The 21,984-nt window shown below is 44.8% G+C and overlaps 1 long non-coding RNA gene across 1 annotated transcript; it reads left to right on the top strand.

Annotated features, from left to right (window-relative positions):
• The first annotated feature begins 220 nt into the window (after positions 1–220).
• Positions 221–3,294, top strand: LOC144308351 (uncharacterized). The gene is made up of 3 exons (XR_013374829.1): positions 221–312; positions 2,118–2,203; positions 2,939–3,294. It is a non-coding gene; the product is annotated as an uncharacterized LOC144308351 (long non-coding RNA).
• Positions 3,295–21,984: the final 18,690 nt, after the last annotated feature.

The raw sequence follows: 21,984 nt of genomic DNA, 5'->3' as shown, positions 1-21,984 counted from the left end.
CAGTTTTCATTTTCCCCAAACCCTGTCATAATTCACTGCTCCCAATATATTGACATTAAATGTAGACCATGTGACTCAGTACCCTTCAATATACATCATTACCTCCATGATGACCCCTTCAGCCTCTGTGTCTATACCTGGAAGATTAGAAAGACCCAAGGAAAACAAGATTGTTCTAGGGTTCTCTTCTATTATGAAGTCACTTTTGTTCCAGTGGTCTCTTCTCTTACGTACTATCTTCATATTCTATAACCTGTAGGTTTTCAGGTTGTTAGAAATGCACCACGTGGGGCACCTGGGTGGCTCAGTAGGGTAAGTGTATTACTCCTGATCTCAGCTCAGGTCTTGATCTCAGGGTTGTGGGATGGCGCCCAGCGTTGGGCTTTATACTAGCCGGGGAGCCCACTTAAAAAAAAAAAAGAAAGAAAGAAACCACTGAAATCATCTTCTGGAAATCTGAGATATTGAGCCAGGTGTCTGCAGACATCCTCTGGTAAAGACACATGCACCTCTCCACCCCATCATCCATAAGATCGCCACATAAGCTGTTGTGGTCACATTATGCCACCCAGGGAGGCACAGTCACAGTTAGTATATGTGATCAGCACCATTCTGGGCCAGGAACTGCTTGTAACGTAGCCCAAGGCATGCCTTACCCAGCCCACCTGACATATTCAACATGTACCATTTATCTTCTAACCCCACTAATCATGTTGTCTGTGGCCACGCTTCTTCCATAAACCTAGACAGTACCAACCAGCCTCCTCACTGGCATCAAAAGTCAAAAACCTGATGTAATTTTACCCGAATGATTTCAGAGATCCAAAGAACAGATTGTTCTTGTATTATCTTCTTCTGTAATGAAGTATGTCATATTCTCCAATCTCTGCATATTCACCCTGTTAGGAATGAACCAAAGAAATCATCTTAGGGATGCTGGAGATCAGGCCCTGGTACCTGCCAAGGCCGTCCTGTATTCAAGGCAACAGAAGACACATGCATCCCCATCCCTGCTCTGAAGGCCATCACAAATGTTTTTATTTGAGAGGGACTCACCTAGACATGTCTTATTAAGTAGTCACCTATACAGTTCTGGATATGCTCTGCACACAAAATGCCTCCAAGTAGAAACTTAGCGAGGGCCCCTCAAGTTCTAAAATGTAGATTATAGGGGTGCCTGAATGCCTCAGTTGATTGAGTTTCTGACACCTCATTTCAGCTCAGGTCATGATCTTGGGGTCGCTGAGATCAAGCTCTGGGTCAAGCCTCCTGTCAAGCATAGAGCTCACTAATAGATTCTGTCTCTCTCCCTCCTTCTCCCTCTGTCCCCCTCCTTCACATGCATGTACTCTCTCTCAAAAAATAAAATAAAAAAATAAAATGTAGTTTTTAAAATCTCTCCCCGACACATTACGAAGAATAAATATTTTTCCATAACCTTATAAAAGACTTCCTGCCCTTCACCTTTCAAAACTCCGTAAGTAGGAATCTCTCTTCTACTCTACATTTACCAACATGCATCTGAGGATCCAAGGAGAAGCTTCTACTACGAAAACTTATGTACACCTTCCTTAATTATACACATTTACTAGAAACATACTACTAAGATCATTTTGGGGATGCATAAGATACTGGTAGCTGCATGTTCCTAAATGCAAGGCAGGAAACTGACACAGGAAACTAGATCCCACCCTCATTAATAGAAAGACATCATAAACATTGTTCTTGTTGAGTATTATGCAACACAGAGAAACCCCAATTACATAGAGTCTAAGTGATCAACACTTTTCTAATCATAATCAGCACAGTGCACATGGCCATGGCTTTAAGGTGAGGACACATCCCTATAGCCCCTATACTCTTAAATATTGCTTTCAAAAAAAAATTTGCTTTCATCGTTTTCCCCCATCACATAACGAAGAATGAAACAAAGATGATTTGGTCAACCTAGATAACAATCAATCCCTGCTCTCCTCCTTGCAAAGCGCCAACACTTTGAATGTTTTCACCTACTGTATACTTCTACGCCTGCATGTTTTTGAGGATCCAAAGAAGAAAAATAATGTTTGTGTTCTATTCTTCTAATATGAACTGCCTCTATCTTTCCCACTCTGTAGGTGGCCACATTGTTAGTAATGGACCATGAAAAACATCTGAACGATGGTGAAATGTCTGTTACTACCAGGATCCTCTTGAGTTCAAGGTAGGCAATTCAGAAGCACTGACAACTTCAACCTCCTTCAAATGTACAAACACCACCAGAAACATTGTTCTTGAGCATTATTGTATGACACAGAAATAACAATGACACGTAGTTGATGTGATCAACAGTTTTCTGACATTGCACTGTACACAGCATGCCTTCAAAATGAAGTAATTTCCCATTCCCCCTGAACTATAAAGAAACGTAGTTTCAACACTATCTACCACATTGAGTCGCTATCAACGATTTTCCACAGCACCAAATGAGATGATCTCCTGTTACAATTTGCAAACTTCTGCAGTACAAAATCCTTCACCTGCTATACCTCTACCTGGTTGGATCATGAGTACCAGAGAGAGAATAAAGTGTTTCTGTAAGCTACTCTATTATAAAACATAGTCCCATAATATAATCTACCCATATAAACATTACTGGAAATATACCACTCGACTTAACCTGAAGAGGCCTAAGATCCAAGTGATTTCTAGAGCCCTTCTGAGTTCAAAGCAGACAGCTCAAACACATATCCATTTCCACCCTGAATAGTGTTCCAAAGACCATTGATAAACATTATTTACAAACATTTCTCTATACAAAGAGACATCTATTACATATATAAGAGATCAGCAACTTTCTGGGTAGGGGAATGCATACACTATGGCTTCAACATATAATAATGGCCAAGTTCCACTCACACACTCAAGTGTACCTTTCCTCTCTCTTCCCTCACATCAGGATAACTGCACCAAGGATTTTTCCATTATTCTAAGCAATGTTAAACCACTACACTCCAATTTACATCCTATTCTCAAAGAAAATACCTGTACCTCCTCCATGTTTACTTATATGAAGAGAAAGAACCACAGTCTTCATCTTGTCTTCTAAAAGCATTCACCTTGGCAGCCCCGGTGGCGCAGCGGTTTGGCGTCGCCTGCAGCCTGGGGTGTGATCCTGGAGACCCGGGATCAAGTCCCACATTGGGCTCCCAGCGTGGAGCCTGTTTCTCCCTCTGCCTGTGTCTCTGCCTCTCTCTGTTCTGTGTCTATGAATAAATAAAATCTTAAAATAAATAAATAAATTTCCATTTAAAAAAATAAATAAATAAAAGCATTCACCTAGCGATGCCTGGGTGGCTTAGCAGTTGAGCGTCTGCCTTCAGCTCAGGGTGTGATCCCAGTCCGGGGATCAAGTCCTGCATCAGGCTCCCTGTGAGGAGCCTGTTTCTCCTTCTCCTTCTATGTCTCTGCCTCTCTCGGTCTCTCATGAATAAATAAATAAAATCTTTAAAAAACTAAAAAATAAAATAATAAAAGTGTTCACACTTCCTTAGAAAATGAATCACTGATGTCATCTTGTGGATGCCTGAGATCAAAGGTGGCTGACATGGCCTTCCAAGATTCAAGCCAGGTAGCTTAAGTTTACATTCACCTTATTGCCATAGCTGGTCTGAGGTCACCACAACATATTTTCTCATTGAGCATTATTCGCAGAAACTATCATTAAAATAGAGTCTAAGTGGGATGCCTGGATGGCTTGGCGGTTGAGCATCTGCCTTCGGCCCAGGTCCTGATCCCGGAGCCCGGGATCAAGTCCTGCGTCAGGCTCCTTGTGGGGAGCCTGATTCTCCCTCTGACTCTCCCTCTGTGTGTGTGTGGGTCTCTCATGAATAAAGAAATAAAATCTTAAAAAAAATAAATAAAATAGAGTCTAAGTGACTAGCACCTTACGGGTAAGTCAGTACACTCTAGAGAACTCAACATACAGGATCTATCCAGTCCCTTGCTCATCTTTAAATGTATCTTACATCTATCAACTAAAAATGTTACAATTATTCTGCTCAAGATTCTTCAAGAGCCTACAAAATGCCAACCCGATGCCCTCCAATGTGCATCCTTCCCACTGTGAGTAGGCCCATATGTGCTCTGTGTTTATCTGGATCATTAGGAGGACCCACAGTGAACAAGCTGTTTCCGATGTCCCCTCCTTTTACTGGAAAATAGCATTCCCATCACTGAAATTAAGGTGCACACAACATTAGCAATTGGGAAATTAGAATCACCCTTAAGATGCTTGAGATCAGAACCTGGTGGCCAAAGAGGCCCATCCAAGGTTGCAAGCAGGCAATTCATGCTCACTTCCACCTCAAAACCAATCACCAACAACAAACACACTGAATGTTGTTCATCTTGAGCGCTACTCTACCCAGACAGGTGCTCATTACAATGCCTCTATGCAATGAGAATCTATCTGAGCAAGGCAATGCACACAGTAGAGCTCAATGGATGCAACCTGCCCAGCCCCCTTGCATTGTTGATTGTAGCTTTCTTCTCTCCCCACCATGTCATGATACCTCTACATAAGATTCTTCTATACTTCTAGATAATAATGCAAATATACTCCAACCTAACTTCTATTTTTCTTTCCTGAGACTCTGATCAAATACTCTATGTTTACCTGGATGTACAGGAGGACCAGAAAAAAAAATCCTATGTCTCTGGTCTCCTCTGATCTTAAAAAGAAACTTCATCTTCTGTAACCTGCTTGTGTTTACATCTTAAGGAATGGACTAATGACATTATGAAGACACCTGAGAAGAGACACAGGAGGAATGCCACAGACCTCCTGAGTTAACGGTCTGACAGCACAAGCCCCTCTGCAGCTCCATCCTCATCACAGATCACAGGGCCATCAGAAATGTCGTTCCTTTAGAGCATAACTCTACCTGGAAAGGCACCAACTACATATAGGCTAAGTGATCAGCATCTTTCTAGGTAGGCTCTGCATACATCATACCTCAAGCCTGAGGATCAGATCATTCACCCTTGAACTTCTTAAATGCACACCTTTCATCTCTGGCCCTCTCTCATCCTGGTGACTGCTTAATATTTTCCATAATATTAAACATTACAGAACCACTTCTGTCCAGCATAAAAGCCTCATTCATTGTCAATCCCCTAACCAGTTTTTTGTTAAAGCACATGATTATCAGGGGCCTGAAAGAACCTAACAGCTCCTGTCCTTCTTCTTCTATTAGGAAAGTATTCACCTTCCCTAAGCTTTACTTGGCTTTCTTGTTAGGAATGGTTGTCTAAATCATTTGGAGATACCCTAGATCAAGGAGCTTCAAAGCAACCTCCTGGGTTTGAGGCAGACAGCCCAATAATGTAAGTTTTTCTATCCCCATTACCTATCTGAAGGCCAGCACAAACACTGTCTTTGTTGGGCATTAGTTTCCCTGGATAGGCACCAATGATGTTCACTCTAAGTAATTGGACCTTTCTATACAGGACACTGTATATAGTGTGGTTCCATGGTAGAAAACATGCCTAGAGCTTCCCACTCTGTCAAATAGACCTTCATTGCTCTCCCCATCAAACCATGATGGAATCACCAAAGGTTTGCCCTTATCCTTAGGACAGTACCATTACTGCCTTCAAACTCCTAAACCTTTCTAACTGGGGATTCAGTCAACTGATCTACCTATACCTGGATGATTGTGAGGACCAAGAGAGAACACTTTTCTGTGTTCTCTTTCTCTATTAGGAAGTAACTTTACCTACTATTTGTAGATGCTCACATTGTTAGGATGAACCAATGAAATCACCTTGAGGAAACGTGAAATTGAACACACCACATACCAACAACTTCTGAGCTGTGAGAGAGACAGGTCAAAGGCACATGCCTCTCTATACTATCTGGCCTCAAGGCTGTAAAATGAGCTATATTCAATGACCATTACTCCACCCAGAAAGTCATACGTCACACATACTGCACATGATGAGTACCTTTTTGGGTTCTGCAATGCCTACCACCCAGCTCATGATAGTGAACCACTTTAAGCCCTCATTTAACCCTAAAATGAAGCTTATGCTCCACCCACATCACTGTACTGTACCCAAGACTGTCCTATAACCCTAGATAATGACCACTTACCATTCAACAACTTATAGAATTACAGATGTGACTAAACCTCAACTGCTTAAGGAGAATGAAGAGGACTATGGGGAACCAGACAAGAGAAAGTTCTTCCAGGGTTCACTTCTGCTCAAGGAAGTCTCTTCATCTTTTTAAATCTCCTTGTGGTCACTCAGGAATGTACCAAAGAAATCATCTTGAGGATAACTAAGAACAACCAAGGTGGCAAACAAGACATGTCTGGGGTTAATGAATACAATTAAAGGCATACACATCTCCATCCACATCACAAGTCTAAAGGAGAACATAAAAATCCACCCTGGGTATTAGTATACTTGGAGATGTGCTGCTAACAAGTAATCTGAGTGATCAGCACCTTTCTAGGCAGCAAATTGTATATGGCATGATTCTAGGTAGAGAACCTGCCCAGTACCCTGTGCACTCAGAAATATACTTTTGATCTCTGGGCCACATCACGGTGAGTGTTCCCAATACCTTCCCATTAACACAGAAAATGTCAGCCCCAATGCTCTAAAATTTTCATGCATCCCTCCATGAAGATCACCTCAAGCACTGCATGTGAACCTAGAGGATTATGAGAACCAACAGAGAACAAGCTTGTTGTGCCCATGTTGTCTTCTTCTATTAGGAACCATCTTCTACTTTTCCAAAGAATGGGTGTTGACGTTATTCACAATCGACCACTGGAATCATCCTGAGGGAACCTGAGATGGGAACCAGCAGGTTGCAGTGCCCCTGGTTCAAGAAAGCAGCTCAAGAAGAATGCACCTCTATTCTCATCACTGATCTGAATGCTTCCACAATGTGCGCATCGAGAATCACTCCACCTACAAAAGGACTATTACTCTTCTCTATGTGACACACACTGTTCCCCATCACGGAACTGCACACAGCTGGGCTCAAGGTAAATCCTGCCCAGTGCCTACTTGTACTTCACATATAGCTTTCTCATCCCAACAAACCAATCACAGGATGACTCTACCCAATAATTTTCAGAAATGCTAGGTAACGCTGACCCTGTGTTCACCAACTGGCATCTCATCCTCTCATTGACGATACCCTCACATGCTCAATGTCCCCTGCATGACCACAAGGTCCCACAAAAGCAAGACTTCCTGTATCTCCTCCATAATGAAATAGCTCCATCTTTTCTAAATGTTAGGTGTTCACTTAGCAAGGAACTAAACGCTGAAACCATTGAAAAAATGGCTGACATCAGACAGAGCATCTTCCAGGGTACAGGGTAGGCAGCTTAAGGACAGACGCACCTCTATCCCTATTACTCATGAGAAACCTAAAGCTGTACTGATGGAACCATATCGTACCAGAGGCGCTCACTACTGTTGGTCTGACACATGAGTATCACCTTTCTGCACTGGGCCCCACACACAGAATGGCTCATCTTTAAGGAACTTCCCAATCCTATGGACTCCCAAAACAAGTTTTCATCCCTCTCCTTACCAAATCATATTCCCCATATCCAAGATTTATCTGTAACCATCGCAAACACACACCCACTATCCACCAACACTCTTACCCCTCCCGGTGGTGATCCACCATCTCCCTCTACCTGCGCTGTCATGGTTGGAACCCAATAAGGAAAACCTTCTAATGTCTTAAGACTCCACTAGTGGGAGGTATTGTTGTTTTCTCTGATCTGTACACTTTCTTTAGATTAGGAACAGACCACTAAAATCATCTTGACGATGCCTGAGTTCAGACCAAGAGAACAGCCATAAGTTCTGGATTCAAGACAGCTCAAAAATAAAATAAGCTCCCTACTGCATCACCCATCTAAATGCAACCAAAAACGTAGTTCTTAGTAAGCATTACTTTTCCCAGGCAGGGACTAATCACTCTTGGTATAGGAAATTAGGCCCTTCCTGGACAGAGGACTGCACACATCAGAGGTCAAGACACATCCAGCCCAGTGCCCTGTTCACTTGCCTATGTAGCATCCATAGTACGCCCACCACATCGTGATCACCACACCCATGATTTGTCCTTAATCCTTCCCAATGACAACCCACTGCCATGCAACTTACATAGATCTTCAGTAAGGAATCTCTTCCCTTCTCTAGCATTAACAGGAGGATTGTGAGGAATCATGAAATCAAGCTTGCTTCTAGGTTCTCTTCTTCTTTTAGGAAGTATCTTCATCCTAGAGTATGTCAGAATTCAGTGTTCTGGGATAGGCCCCTAAAAATCATGGTCAGGATGCCTATGGCAGCTATGCAGGGTTTGTATGTATTCAAGGGTGGCAGCTAAATACACATCCATTTCCATGAACATCGCTATACTGAAATAAATCACAGATGTTCTCGAGGAGCATCCCTAAATGTGGAAAAAAACACTGATTACACATGGGCTAAGTGAGTAGCACCATTCTGGGCAGGGCACTGCACACAGCATGGCTTCAAGTTAGAAGACTAGAGCAGTATGCATCACATGCCTAATGCAGATGTTGTCTTTGTCCCGGACATATGATGAAAACCATACCCAAGATTTTTCCATAATCTTCAACAACACAAACTGACTACCACCCTTCACCTTGCTTCCAACCCTCTGAATTTTCACAAGATCTGTATTTACCTGGCTGACTACTGTGACCCAGCAACCCAGAGAAAATATATATTCCCCCATGTTCTTTCCTTCTATAAAAATTATACTCATTTTATATTACCTTTCTTTAGGAGTACACTTTTTTTCTAGAAAAGATCTCTGAAGTTATCCTGTGCTTGACTCTCACCCAGGTGGCTCTGAGGTACCCCTCCATGGGTTTAAGGCAGACTGCTAAAAAGACACATGAACCCCATCCCCGTGACATGACAGAGAGCCAGCAGTAACATGGTTCTTGGTGAGCACTGCTCTAGCACGGCACCAGCTGCTACACTTCGGCTACATGTAAATCAGTACCTTCCTGGGGAGGACGCTGCTCACAGCTAGGGTCAAGGGAGATGCCGGGAGATACCCGGCCCCAACTGGACTTCATGTAAGGCTCATCCTCCTGAACCGCACCATGATAAATGTTCCCCCAATTTATCCATCAACTTAATGATGCAGATGCTTGACCTCCAACTTGGATCTTTCCTGCAGTGAGGATCCCCTCAAGCCTTCCCTACTTACCTGGGAGATAATGAGGCTCCAGAGAGGCTCCAGAGGTTCCACTGCTAAGAATGAAACCTTGTAAACTTTTTGAGAACTAAGAGGTGGACCAGGTATTTACCAGCACCTTCTATGGTTCAAGACAGTTATCTTGAATATACGTACATCCCCACCCCGATCAACCCATCGGGAGGTCATCACAGATGTTGTTTTTGTTGAGCATTATTCAACCCAGAAGGGAGCCATTATACTTCACCTGCATAAGCAGCAACCCCCTGGGCAGGGCACTGCACACATCAGGCCTCAACACAAATGCTGCCTGGGGCCCAGTGAAACTGCACACATAGCTCCCATCCCAATTCCACCACGTCATGTTGACTTTATGCACAGTTCCTCCTTAACCCTGGATGATGCCAACCTAATGCTCATGAACATGCATGGTAGTTCAGTAAGGAATCCCTTCCCGTCTCTGTATTTTCCTAGATGGTAATGCAGGCCCAGACAGATAACGTCTTGAAGGTTTTTTTCGTTATTTTCTTCTATCAGGAAGTATCCTCATCTTGTCAAATCTGCCCATGTTCACATGGTTAGGAACTGGCAATTGAAATCATTCTGAGGATGCCAACTGATCCAAGTGGCTGCCCAGGTCCTCAATGAGGTGAGGGCAGGAAGCTCTGTACCACATGCGCCCCCATCCACAGCATCACACTAGACACCACAGACGTTCTCCTGCAGCATCCCTAAACCCAGCAAGACCTTAATTACAGAGACTCCCACGTCCAGCAACTTGCTAGACAGGCTACTACACGCACACAACATGGATGCAAGCTAGAGAACTACCCTAGTGCCCCTCACCGTATCAAAGGCAGCCTTCCTCTTTTTCCTCATATCTACTGTGAGGAGTCCACCTACAATTTCTCATAACCCCAGGCGGTATGGGACCACTGTCTCCATCCACCTTGCATCCTTCCCCCAGTGGGGATCCCCTCACCTTCTCTAGGCTTCCCAGGATGAAGAACAAGACCTACAGAGGAAGGTTGTTGCAGTTCTCTATTCATCAAATAATAACAATGTACCTTTTATAACCTGCCCTGTTCACATGGACCCCATGTGGACACCCATGATCCAGGTGGCTGCCATGGATCTCCAGAGTTCAATGCAGACATGTCAAGGACACACACCTATCTTTCTCCAACATAAGTTTGAAGGCAACCCCTTAGAGATATTTTCTTTTTCATTCTTTATCCAGATAGGAGTCATTAACATATATCAAAAGAGATAAGCACAATGCTGGGAAGGGCACTGTACACACCTTGACTCGGGATTACCTTGTCTTCCCACGTGTAATCTGAATCACGGCTTACATCTCACTCTCACCAAATCATGACAACTGTACAAAGATTTCTCCAGAATCCTAGAGGAAGCTGGCACACTGCTCTTCAACCTACAAACCTCTCCCGCTGGGTTATCTTCTAACATGCTCCATAGTAAATGTAAAATTATGAGGACCCAGAGAGAACGAGCTTGTTTCTGAGTTTCCTTTTCATAGTAGAAAGCACATCTCTGTCTTCTCTAAATGCTTCAACGTTCAGATTCTAGGAATGAATCACTTAAATCCTTAAGTATTCCTGAGATCAGACGTGGGTGGCTGGTAAGGCTCTACAGTTGCAGGCAGCAAGATCAAGCACAGGTGCATCTCTATCTTGATCACTCCTCTCAAGGTAATGACAAAAATGCTTGTTGAGCATTTTGCTCCCCACACAAGCAAGAAATACTAGACTAAGTAATTAATATCCTCTTTAGTAGCATATTCCACAAATCATAACTAACATTAATAAAAGATCTGACCAAGACCACTTGTACAACCCACATGTAGCTTTTACATCTACCCATTACATTATGACTATATGAAAAGACTTTTCCATGACCCTAGAAAAATCCAAACAACTGCCGACAAACTTGGAAACATCCCACACTTGGCATTCCCCCACTTGCTCTACACTGTACTGGATGATTCAGGGGACCCAGACAAGCAGCTTCATTCTATATACTCTTTTATTAGAAAAGACGTTCATATTCTCTAATCCATGGACACTCACATTATTAGGAATGGACCACTGGAATCACCTGGAGATGGCATAAGCTACAGATCACTGGCAGGAACATTTTGTTTCCAATTCAGAAGTGAAGACATGGGCATCTCCAGTAAAATCACTGTTCCAAGGTGACCAGAAACAATGTTCTTCTCAATACCATAGTAATCAGAGAGGTATGAAATGAAGACAGGGTAACTGATGAGCACCCCTCTCTGAGCTAGGGAGAGCACACAGAATGGCCTCAAGGCTGAGAACCTGCCAGGTCCCAGTTGGGCTCAGAAAAGGAACTTTCATGTCTCCACCCACCACACAGCAATGCCAGTACCCAGTGTGGTTCCTTAGTCATAGAAAATGCCAACCCAAATTACATGGAAGTTAATCCTCATTACAAATGAGGATCTTAACTTAATTTTCACCGGGATGATGACCAGGACCCAGAGAAAACATAGTCATGTAATCTCTTTCTTGTAGAAAGCATCTTCCTCTTCCTGAAAGTACGTCACATTGTGAGGAACAGTGTTGAAATTTTAAGGGTAGTTGAGATCTAGGGGGCAACCAGGGATCCCGTACATTTTAGACAGAAACATGAGGACATAAGAACCACCAGACCCAGCACCAGTATGGCATCTACCAAAACTGGTTATCTACTTAAGAGTTCCTGTTCCCTGTGAGAAAACAATTACACGTGGTCTAAGTGACTGGCACGTTTCTGAGCATAGTACTGTACACAAAAGGGACTTCAAAGTTTAGGCACTGTCCAGTACTGTTCACTCTCTAAAAATGTGCCTTTCAGGGCGGCTGGGTGGCACAGCTGGTTAAGCATCTGCTTTCAGCTCAGGGTCATGATCGCAGGGTCCTGGGTTTGAGCCCCACACCAAGATCCCTGCTCAGTGGGGACTCTTGCTTCTCCCTCTCCCTTTGCCCCGCCCCATGCTCAAGTATGTGTGGTCTGTATTTCAAATAAGTAAATAAAATCTTAAAAAAATAAAATGTAGCTTTCATGTTTCTGCACAACACATAATGGTCTCACAACCATATATAATGCCCAACCAGTGCCTTCCAATTTGCAAACCTACATTAGTGAGGATAAGCTCACCCGCCTACCTCTACCTGCATGATTATGAGGACCTAATAAGAGTAAGTTTCTTGGGAACACCTGGATGGCTCAGCGGTTGAGTGTGTGCATTCAGCTCAAGGTGTGATCCCAGGGTCCAGGATCAAGTCCCGCATTGGGCTCCTTACAGGGAGCCTGCTTCTCCCTCTATGTCCCTGCCTCTCTCTCTCTCTCTCTCTCTTGAAAAAATAAATAAAATCTTTAAAAAACAAAAGAATAAAAGAAGACATACACATGGCCAACAAGCACATGAGAAAATGCTCCGCATCACTTGCCATCAGGGAAATACAAATCAAAACCACAGTGAGATACCACCTCACCCCAGTGAGAATGGGGAAAATTAACAAGACGGGAAACAAATGTTGGAGAGGATGTGGAGAGAGGGGAACCCTCTTGCCCTGTTGGTGGGAATGTGAACTGGCACAGCCACTCTGGAAAACTGTGCGGAGGTTCCACAAAGAGTTAAAAATAGAGCTACCCTACGACCCAGCAATTGCACTACTAGGGATTTACCCCAAAGATACAGATGCAATGAAATGGCAGGACACCTGCACCCCGATGTTTCTAGCAGCAATGTCCAAAATAGCCAAACTGTGGAAAGAGCCTTGATGTCCATCGACAGATGAATCAATAAAGAAGCTGTGGTCTATGTACACAATGGAATATTCCTCAGCCATCAGAAACGACAAATACCCGCCATTTGCTTTGACGTGGATAGAACTGGAGGGTATTATGCTGAGTGAAGTCAGTCAATCAGAGAAGGACAAACATTATATGGTCTCATTCATTTGGGAAATATAAAAAATAGTGATAGGGAATAAAGGGGAAAGGAGAAAAAAATAGTGGGAAATATCAGAGAGGGAGACAGAACATGAGAGACTCCTAACTCTGGGAAATGAACTAGGGGTGGTGGAAGGGGAGGTGGGTGGGGGGATGGGGTAACTAGGTGACAGGCACTGAGAGAGGCACTTGATGGGATGAGCACTGGGTGTTATACTATATGTTAGCAAATCGAACTCCAATAAAATAAATATACAAAAAACCCCAAGAGAGTAAGTTTCTTTCTGTGTATACTACTTCTAGTACCAAGTGCCTGTATCACCTCTGCTCTGCATGTGTCTATATAACAGAGTAATACTGCACCAAATCCATTTTCAGTGAAGCACAGAAAGCAAAGTGCTGCCAGAGTGCTCTTCAGTTCAAAGCAGCCAGTTCAAGACTTTAACACCAGCCCTATTCGGTGATACAAATGCCAACATAAATGTTTTTCCTGAGCATTATTCCATACACAGAAGCAACAAGTACACATACACTTAATGACTGGCAACTTTCTGAAGTGTACTATAAGAAAGCACGGCTTCAAGGTGAAGTACCTGTCTAGCTGGCTCCCAAAATCTAGCTCTCTTTTCATCACCCACATCATGACTGTATGGAAGATTTTCTATCACCCTAGATGTCAATCCTCTGCCTTCCATTTTACAGTCAGAGACTGGCTCACTTAAACATACAGAGTAGGAGGTTCATCACCTGCTCCACATATCCTCCACATATCCTGTGGGTGAGTTCCCACAGACACAAACTTCCTTCCATGAACTCTCCATTTTCTCTAATTTATACATCAACCACTGTTAGGAATAGATCACTCAAGTGAACTAAAAGAGTTCTGATATCCAGGAGGTTCCAGGGCCATTCTTGATCAAAATCAGAATGCTCAAAAACAGACATACTTCCACAACTAACATCAGCCCAAGGGCCACCACGAACATCTTTCTTGTTTATCATTATGCAGGCAGGCACTGCTTTCACATGCTATCAGTGTTCGGCACATTTCTCAGCAGGACACTACACACTGCATGACTCTAAGATATATGAATGACCAAGTCCTAGTCACATACTCACATGTTGCTTTCATGATGACAATACAAAGATTTCTGCATAAATCTAGACAATGCTTAAAAACTGCACCCAAACTTGCCTCTTTCCCTCAATAAAAATACCCCTACTGACTCGACACTTAGCTGCCTGATGCTGGAAACCCAAAGATATGAACCTCATTCCTGCATACTCTTCTATTAGGAAGTATCATCGTCTTGCTTCTGAAGCTGTTCACATTATTTGGAATGGGCCTGATATGAGACTCAGTTTGCTGGCACAACATTCCTAGACTCAACTCAGGTAACCCAAATACAGATTCATATAGCTCTCACTTTGCTCTGAAGGATAACACTAAGTTTTTCTTCTTGAGCATTATTCGACCCATCACACATTAAAAGCACACAAAGTGTTCATCAGCTACCTAGGTAAAAAGTACGCAAAACAAATCACAGAGTAGAGAACCTATCCACTCCCCTTCACATTCTCAAATACGCATCTCATGTCTGTACTCACAATATCATAACTCCAAGACTTGGGACGCCTGGGTATCTCAGTGGTTGGGCATCTGCCTTTGGCTCAGAGCATGATCCGGGTCCAGGGATCCAGTCCCACACTGGGCTCCCTGTGGGGAGCCTGCTTCTCCCTCTGCCTATGTCTCTGCCTCTGTGTCTCTCATGAATAAATACATAAGTAAATCTTAAAAACTCCAAGATTTTTCATAACCAGGGGCACCCGGGTGACCCAGTGGCTGAGCATCTACCTTTGGCTGAGGTCATGATCCCAGGGTCCTGAAACGGGAGCCCCACATCAGGCTTCCCGCACGGAGTCTGCTTCTCCCTCCACCTAGGTCTCTGCCTTTCTATGTCTCTCATGAATAAATACAATCTTTAAGAAGATTTCTCATAACCATAGAAAATGCCAACCCAGTGCCCTCCAAAAAGCATCTCTCCCACTCTGCATCCCCTCACCTGCTAAAGGTTTACCTGGATGATTGTGAGGACCCAGAGAGAGTAAGTTTCTTCTCATGTTCACTTCTATACCAACAAAGTAGCTGAATCTTCTCTAATCTTACGAGGGCACAATATTGTCAGTACACCACTGAAATACCTGTAACAATGTCGGAGTCCAGGTAGCCACAGAGTACCTTACAAGTTCACTGCAGGAAGCTCAAGGACCTCTTCAGCTCCATCATCATCACGTGCCAAGGCCATCACACACGCAGTTTTTACTGACCATCAGTCTGTCAACAGAGACCTAGGATACATACAGGCCACATGAGCTGCACCTGTCTGGGAAGGGCACAGCACAAACGAGGCTTCAGGAGGACGATATGCCCAGGCCTTCTCACTCCAACCAATGAATCTTCATCTCTCCACTCACCACATCATGAGGACTCTGCCTGTGATGTACCATAAACCGAGAAAATTCTGATCCACGCACCCACAAGTAATCATCCATTCACTGGGGAACTTCTCATGGTCTCAGTATTTACCCAGATGGTGATCAAAACAGAGAGAAAAGCCCGTTCCCGTGTTTTCTTCTATAAGGAAGTACCTGCACCGTGTCTAAGCTGTAGGTGTTCCCATGGTAACACTGGGCCGCTGCAATCAACACAGTACAGGAGGCCTACATTCCAGATCGGTGCCTGTGCCCCCCTTGCTTCATGGCAGGGAGATCACACACCCATGCTTCTCCATCCCCAGCCTGGGTCCGAAGGCCATCAGAAAGAGTTTTCTCTTCATTGTTATTCTACCGACACAGGCCCTGGTATCAGAGCCAAAGTGATCGGCACCTTCAGGGGAGAGCATGGAACCAGCATGGCCTCAAGGTGGAGGATCACCCCAGAATGCCTGTTCTCAAAATACAGCCTTCATGTTTCCACCCATTGTATCCTTAGGATTCTATCACAGATTTGTCCATAACCTGCACAGGCCCGACCCAAGATCTCTCACAGCTGTACTTTCCTCAATAAGGAGCACCTCATTTGCTCCACATTTACCTTGGTGATGATGAAGAGCCCGTGAGAAAAAAGCTTCTTCCTGTGTTTCTTCTTCTGTAAGGGAGTATCTCATCTTTTCCAAGCTGAAGGAAAGCACAGGGTTAAAATGGACACGTGAAATGATCTTGACGGTCCCTAGGGTCAGAACCAGGTAGCAGACAACGGCCTCCTGGGCACAAGGCGGGCAGCTAGCATCGCATGTGCCTCCAGCCCTATCATGGGCCAGCAGGCTAGCACGTGCTGGGACTAGGGAGCATTCCTCTGCCCACACAGGCAGACCTTACAAGATAGGCATCGACAAAGACAACCAGCCAAATGCCCCCCTTCCGGGCATTCTGCTCTCCCTCCATCTAACCGCAAGGGCTACACTCGAGAGCTTGGCACCATTGGTCGTGATCCCAGCACACTGTCTCAGGCCGTACCCTGCTCTCAGGGAAAGGCCCTCACCTTCTCTGCATTTGTGTGGAGGAGGAGGAGGGCCAGAGACAAGAAGCTTCTTCTCAGTGTTTGTCAATCTTCATAAAGTTTCTTCATCATCTCTCACGTGTAGGCATTAGCACTGTTAAAGACAGACACGGAAACCATCTTAAGGAGACCTCAGATCAGACCCAGGGCGTTCTGGCTTCAAGTTCAGAAACTCACACACTAGCACCCCCTTACCCAGCATCGATCTGAAGGACATTTCAAATATCTTTTTAATATTTTTGTGGATCATCACTCTATCCAGACAGATGCTACTGAGATGTCATGTAATCAGCACCTTTTGGGTACAGCGCAACTATGGGCATGGTTCAAAGCAGTTGACCAAAGCAGTCCTTGTTACACTGAAACTTACCGTAATTTTTTACAATGCTACAAAATGCCTATTAACTGCCCTCTTCCTTCATACTTCCCCTTATGGAGCAGCCCTTCGCCTCCCTGTGCTGACCTCAATGAATGTGAGAAACAATAGAGCAAAATCTTAGAACCATTTTTTGTTCTTCAAATAGGAACTATTCGGGACACCTGGGTGGCTTAGTAGTTGAGCATCTGCCTTCGGCCCAGAGCGTGATCCTGGAGTCTCAGGATCAGGTCCCATATCGGGCATCCTGCTGGAGCCTGCTTCGTCCTCTGCCTCCGTGTATTTCATGAATAAATAAAATCTTAAAAAAAAAACAAATAGGAACTATTCTCTCCTCTTCCCTCAGTGTTCACACTGTTAGAAATGAAACACTAAGGAGCATCTGGGTGGCGCAGTCAGCTAAGCATCTGACTCTTGGTTTGGGCTCAGGTGCTGATCTCACAATTGAGATCGGGCCCCACATCTGGCTGTGCATTAACCAGTGTCTATTTGTTCCTCTCCTTCCCCTCTGCATGCACACATACTCCGACTCTCTTTCAAATAAATGAATCTCTAAACACAAAAAAAAGGGGGAACCTGGTGGCTCAGTCCGGTGATCAGCCTTTGGCTCGGGCTGTGATCCTGGGGTCCTGGGATTCTGATCAGGCTCATTGCTCAGTGAGGAATCTGCTTCTCCCTCTCCCTCTTCTGCTCCCTCTACTGGTGCTCACTCTCTTGCGCGCTCTCTCTCTCTCTCTAATAAATGAATAAAATCTATTAAAAAATTAAAATAGAAGAAATAAAACACTAAAATCACCTTGAGGATGGTTGAGATCCACATGCCTCCCTCTTTAGTTCCAAGCAGAGGGCACCAGGAAACAGCACGTCCGCCATCCTCCCTGGTCCCAAGGCCACCATGAACATTGTGCCTGTTGGAGCATCACTCCCCCAGAAAGACACTGCACATTTCTAGGCAGACCGCTGCAGTGTAACTCAAGGGAGATGACCAGCCCAGTCAACACTGAACAAAAGTGGCTTTTCAATGGTCTCAATACAACTTCACTGCGACTTTGATTCAACAGTTTTCCATGACATTTAAGGAATGCCGACTTGCTTCCCTGCAAAACACAAACCTCCCAGCAGTGTGGATCACCTTCCCTGCTTTACAGTCACCCAGGTGATTATGTGGACACAGAGAACAAGAGAGTTCCTATGTTCGTTCTTTAGGATAGATCATCATTTTCCCTATCTAAATATTCACATTGTGTGGAATCCATCTCTGAAATCCAAGTTGAGGATGTCTGAGATGCAGGTGGCTGCCAGGGCCCTTCCTGAGTTCAAGGCAGAGAGCAGAGGGACACAAGAACGTCTGTACCTGTTAGGAGTCTGAAGGTCACCACGACGTTAACTTTGGTGAGTCTTACTCTACACAGAAAGGAGATAGTATAACATAGTTCAAGGGATGAGAACCTGCCTACATGGGTAGGGCACTCACAGAGACTGGCTCACCTGAGAGAACCTACCAAGTTCCCCTCATACTCAAAATGTAGCCTTCTCTCTCTCTCCATCACAGCAGGAGAAATGAACCAAGTGTTTTCCCATAACCCGAAAAAAATCCCCAAATGCTGCCCTCTGGTGTGCAAACCTCCCTCAGCAAGGATTCCTCTGGAGGATTGTGAGGACCCCCAGGGAACAAGCTTGTTTCTGTGTTCCATTCTTTTACTGGGAAATACGTTCACATTTTTTTCTAATCGGTGTTTGCATCGATCTAAGAAAGGGACCACAGAAATCATTTTGGGGATGCCAGAGATGCAGGTGGCTACCAGGGCCCTCCTGTGTCCAAGACAGGCAGCTGGAGCTGAGGGACACACACGTCTGTATCTCTGTCATTGCTTTGAAAGAAACCACAAATGCCATTCTTGCTGCATGTGCCTCTATACAGAGGGCCACCAATGCCCCTTAGCCTTCTTACTAACTGGCACCTTTCTCGATAGGGCCCTGCATACAACATGGCCACGAGATGGAAGACATGCCCAGAACTTCACACTCTTCTAACTACACCTTTCACCTCTCTCTCACCAGGACAATCATTCCACACACATTGTTCTTCATCTCTGGCACAGCTCTGACACACCGAGCTACAACTCACAAACCTCCCTTAGCAGGGATTCCCTCGTCTCCTTTCCCTTTACCTGGATGATGGTGAGGACCCAATGGGAAAAATGTTTCCCTCTTCGCTTCCTCTATCAGCAACTATCTTGCTGTACTATCATCTCTAAGTGCTCACAGTGTTAGGAATGCACCAATGAGAGCATTCTGAGGGAATGCAAGATCACACACAGGTCTTCCTGGCACCTTCTCAGTCATACTACACATTACAAGCGTGTGTGCATGTCCATCCAATCACATTCTGCTCTCCCAGGGGTCTGGAAACACTTGCATTTCACATACCATATTCAACATGATTCATGTTAGAGGACCTGCTCAAGCCCCCTTTTAACCCTGAAAAGACGCTTTCACCCTCTCTCCCCACCACATCATTGTATCATACCCAAGATTATTCGATTACCCCATACGAGGCCCACTCATGGCCCAGCAACTTGCAGAATTCCCAATGTGAGTAACCTTCAAAGTTTCAATGTTTATGAACAGGATTAGGAGGACACACTTGACAACAATTCTTCGTTTCCACTTTCCCAAAGGACGTTCCTTCATCTGCTCTGATGTCTTGGGGTCACATGGTTAGGGGTATACTACTGAAATCATCAGGGGGAGAAGTCTGAGACCAGACACAGGTGGCTACTAGAGACTGGACATCAAAGAATACAAGTAAATACAAATCTCCAGCCCATCACTGGTCTAAAAGCCAACACAAATGTTACTGTCCTTGACAGTTACAAAACTGTTTTTACAAAACCTGTAGAGTTTTTTAAAAAGTGACTGGCAGCCATCTGGGCAGTACAGACAGCCCAATTAGGTAGAGAATCTGCCCAGTATCCTCTGTACTTGGAAATAGACTTTTGATCTCCATGGACCTCATGACTGTTCCCATAACATTTCCATAAGCCTAGAAAATGCCGGCCCCATGTCCTCAACTAGCACTCGTCCCTCCATGAGGATCCCCTCAAGCACTGCATGTGAACCTAGAGGATTATGAGGACCAGAGAACAAGCTTGTGCCTTGTTCTCTTCTCTATTACAAATATCTTCTACTCCTCCAAACAGTAGGTGTTCACATGATTCACAGCGGACCACTGGAATCGTCTTGAGGGAACCGGCGATGGAAACCAGCACGTTACCTATGCCCTCCTGGGTTTAAGACACACAGCTCAAGAACAGATGCCCCTCCGTCCCCACCGCTGATCTGAAGGCTCCACACATATCCGCATCGAGTATCACTCCACCAATAGAAGGGCTATTACTCTTCCCTGTGTGACACACACTTTCCCCAGCAGGGCACTGCCCATGGCTGGGCACAAGGTAACAAGTATCTTCAACCTGGAAGTGCTTGGTGTCAGGAATCGAACACTGAAATCATTTTTGAAAACACGTGACACTAGAACCAGATGACTGACAGTGACATCCTGGGCTGCTCAGGGAGGCAGCTACAGGTCCCGTTACCTGTAACCCATCACAGTCCCATAGGCCGGTGCATCTGTTGTGCTGGTGAGCTTTGCTCTACTCAGGCTTGCAGTCACTACAAGTGAGTCTATGTGATGACCACCTTTCTGAGTAGGGCACTGCACACAGTCTGGATCCACAAACAGAACCAACCGAGTCCCCCTTGCAGTCAGTCTTACACAGATCTTTCTTCTCTCTCCCCACCAAATCATGCTGACTGTACATCCAAGTTTCCATAATCCCAGACAGTTCCAAAAGGCTACCCTCCAACTTGAATGTGTCTTGGTGGTGATGCCCTGACCTGCTTGATGTTTATGTGAGGCCTTTGGAGAGCCCAGGGAGTACCAACTTATTCCCACTTTGTTGTTTTCTTTACAGTTATCTTCACAAAATCTAACCTTTGAGTGTTCACACTGTCAAGAAGAGAACACTGAAATCACCTTGACGATTGGGGAGATTCAGGTGGCTCCCAGGGCCCTCCTCAGTTCAGGGCAGAAAGTACAAGGATACCATCCCATCCACCTCAAATCCAGGCCAAAGGCCACTACAAACGCTATTCCAGAAGTGCATCACTCTACCCAGAGAGCCACCAACTACACGCTGCCCATGTGATCAGCACCTATCTGGGCAGGGTGCTGCATACAGCATAACTCAAGGTATTAGAGCCATGCGGTAACCTTGAAATAGTCCAGTATAGCTTTCATCCCTCTCCTTCCCACAGCATGAGGACTTCACTCAACATTTTTCTATGACGCTAAACAGTGCCATCATACTTCCCTCCAATGTAGAAGCCTCACTCGGTATGGATCCCCTCCGCTCAGATGATTATGAGGGGCAAGAACAAGGCAGTTCCTATGGTCATCTCTTCAGTCTGCGAAGTCAGTCTGAAGCACTCTGTTACCTGAAGGATCCTGTGGACCCAGAGAGACCAATCTTGCTCCTGTGTTCTTTTAGGAAGTGTCTTCACAATCTCCCCATCAATAGGATTCACGTTGTTAGGAATGGACAACCAGAGTCATCTCAGGGATGTCCAAGATCCAGGTGGGTGCCAGGGCTCCTCAGTTCATGGGAGGCAGCTCAAGGACAGGCTTCTCCATCCCCATCACTGTTCTGGAGGCCACCACAAATGATGTTCTACCTAGAGGGGCATCCATTACATGTAAGCAAACTGATCGGCAGCTTTCTGGGCAGGGAGAACTGCACACAGCATGGCTTT

Source organism: Canis aureus, chromosome X (assembly GCF_053574225.1).
Source record: "Canis aureus isolate CA01 chromosome X, VMU_Caureus_v.1.0, whole genome shotgun sequence".
Lineage (NCBI taxonomy): Eukaryota > Metazoa > Chordata > Mammalia > Carnivora > Canidae > Canis > Canis aureus.
Note: the sequence above shows the minus strand (reverse complement) of the source record. Positions and strands in the feature narration are given on the sequence as shown.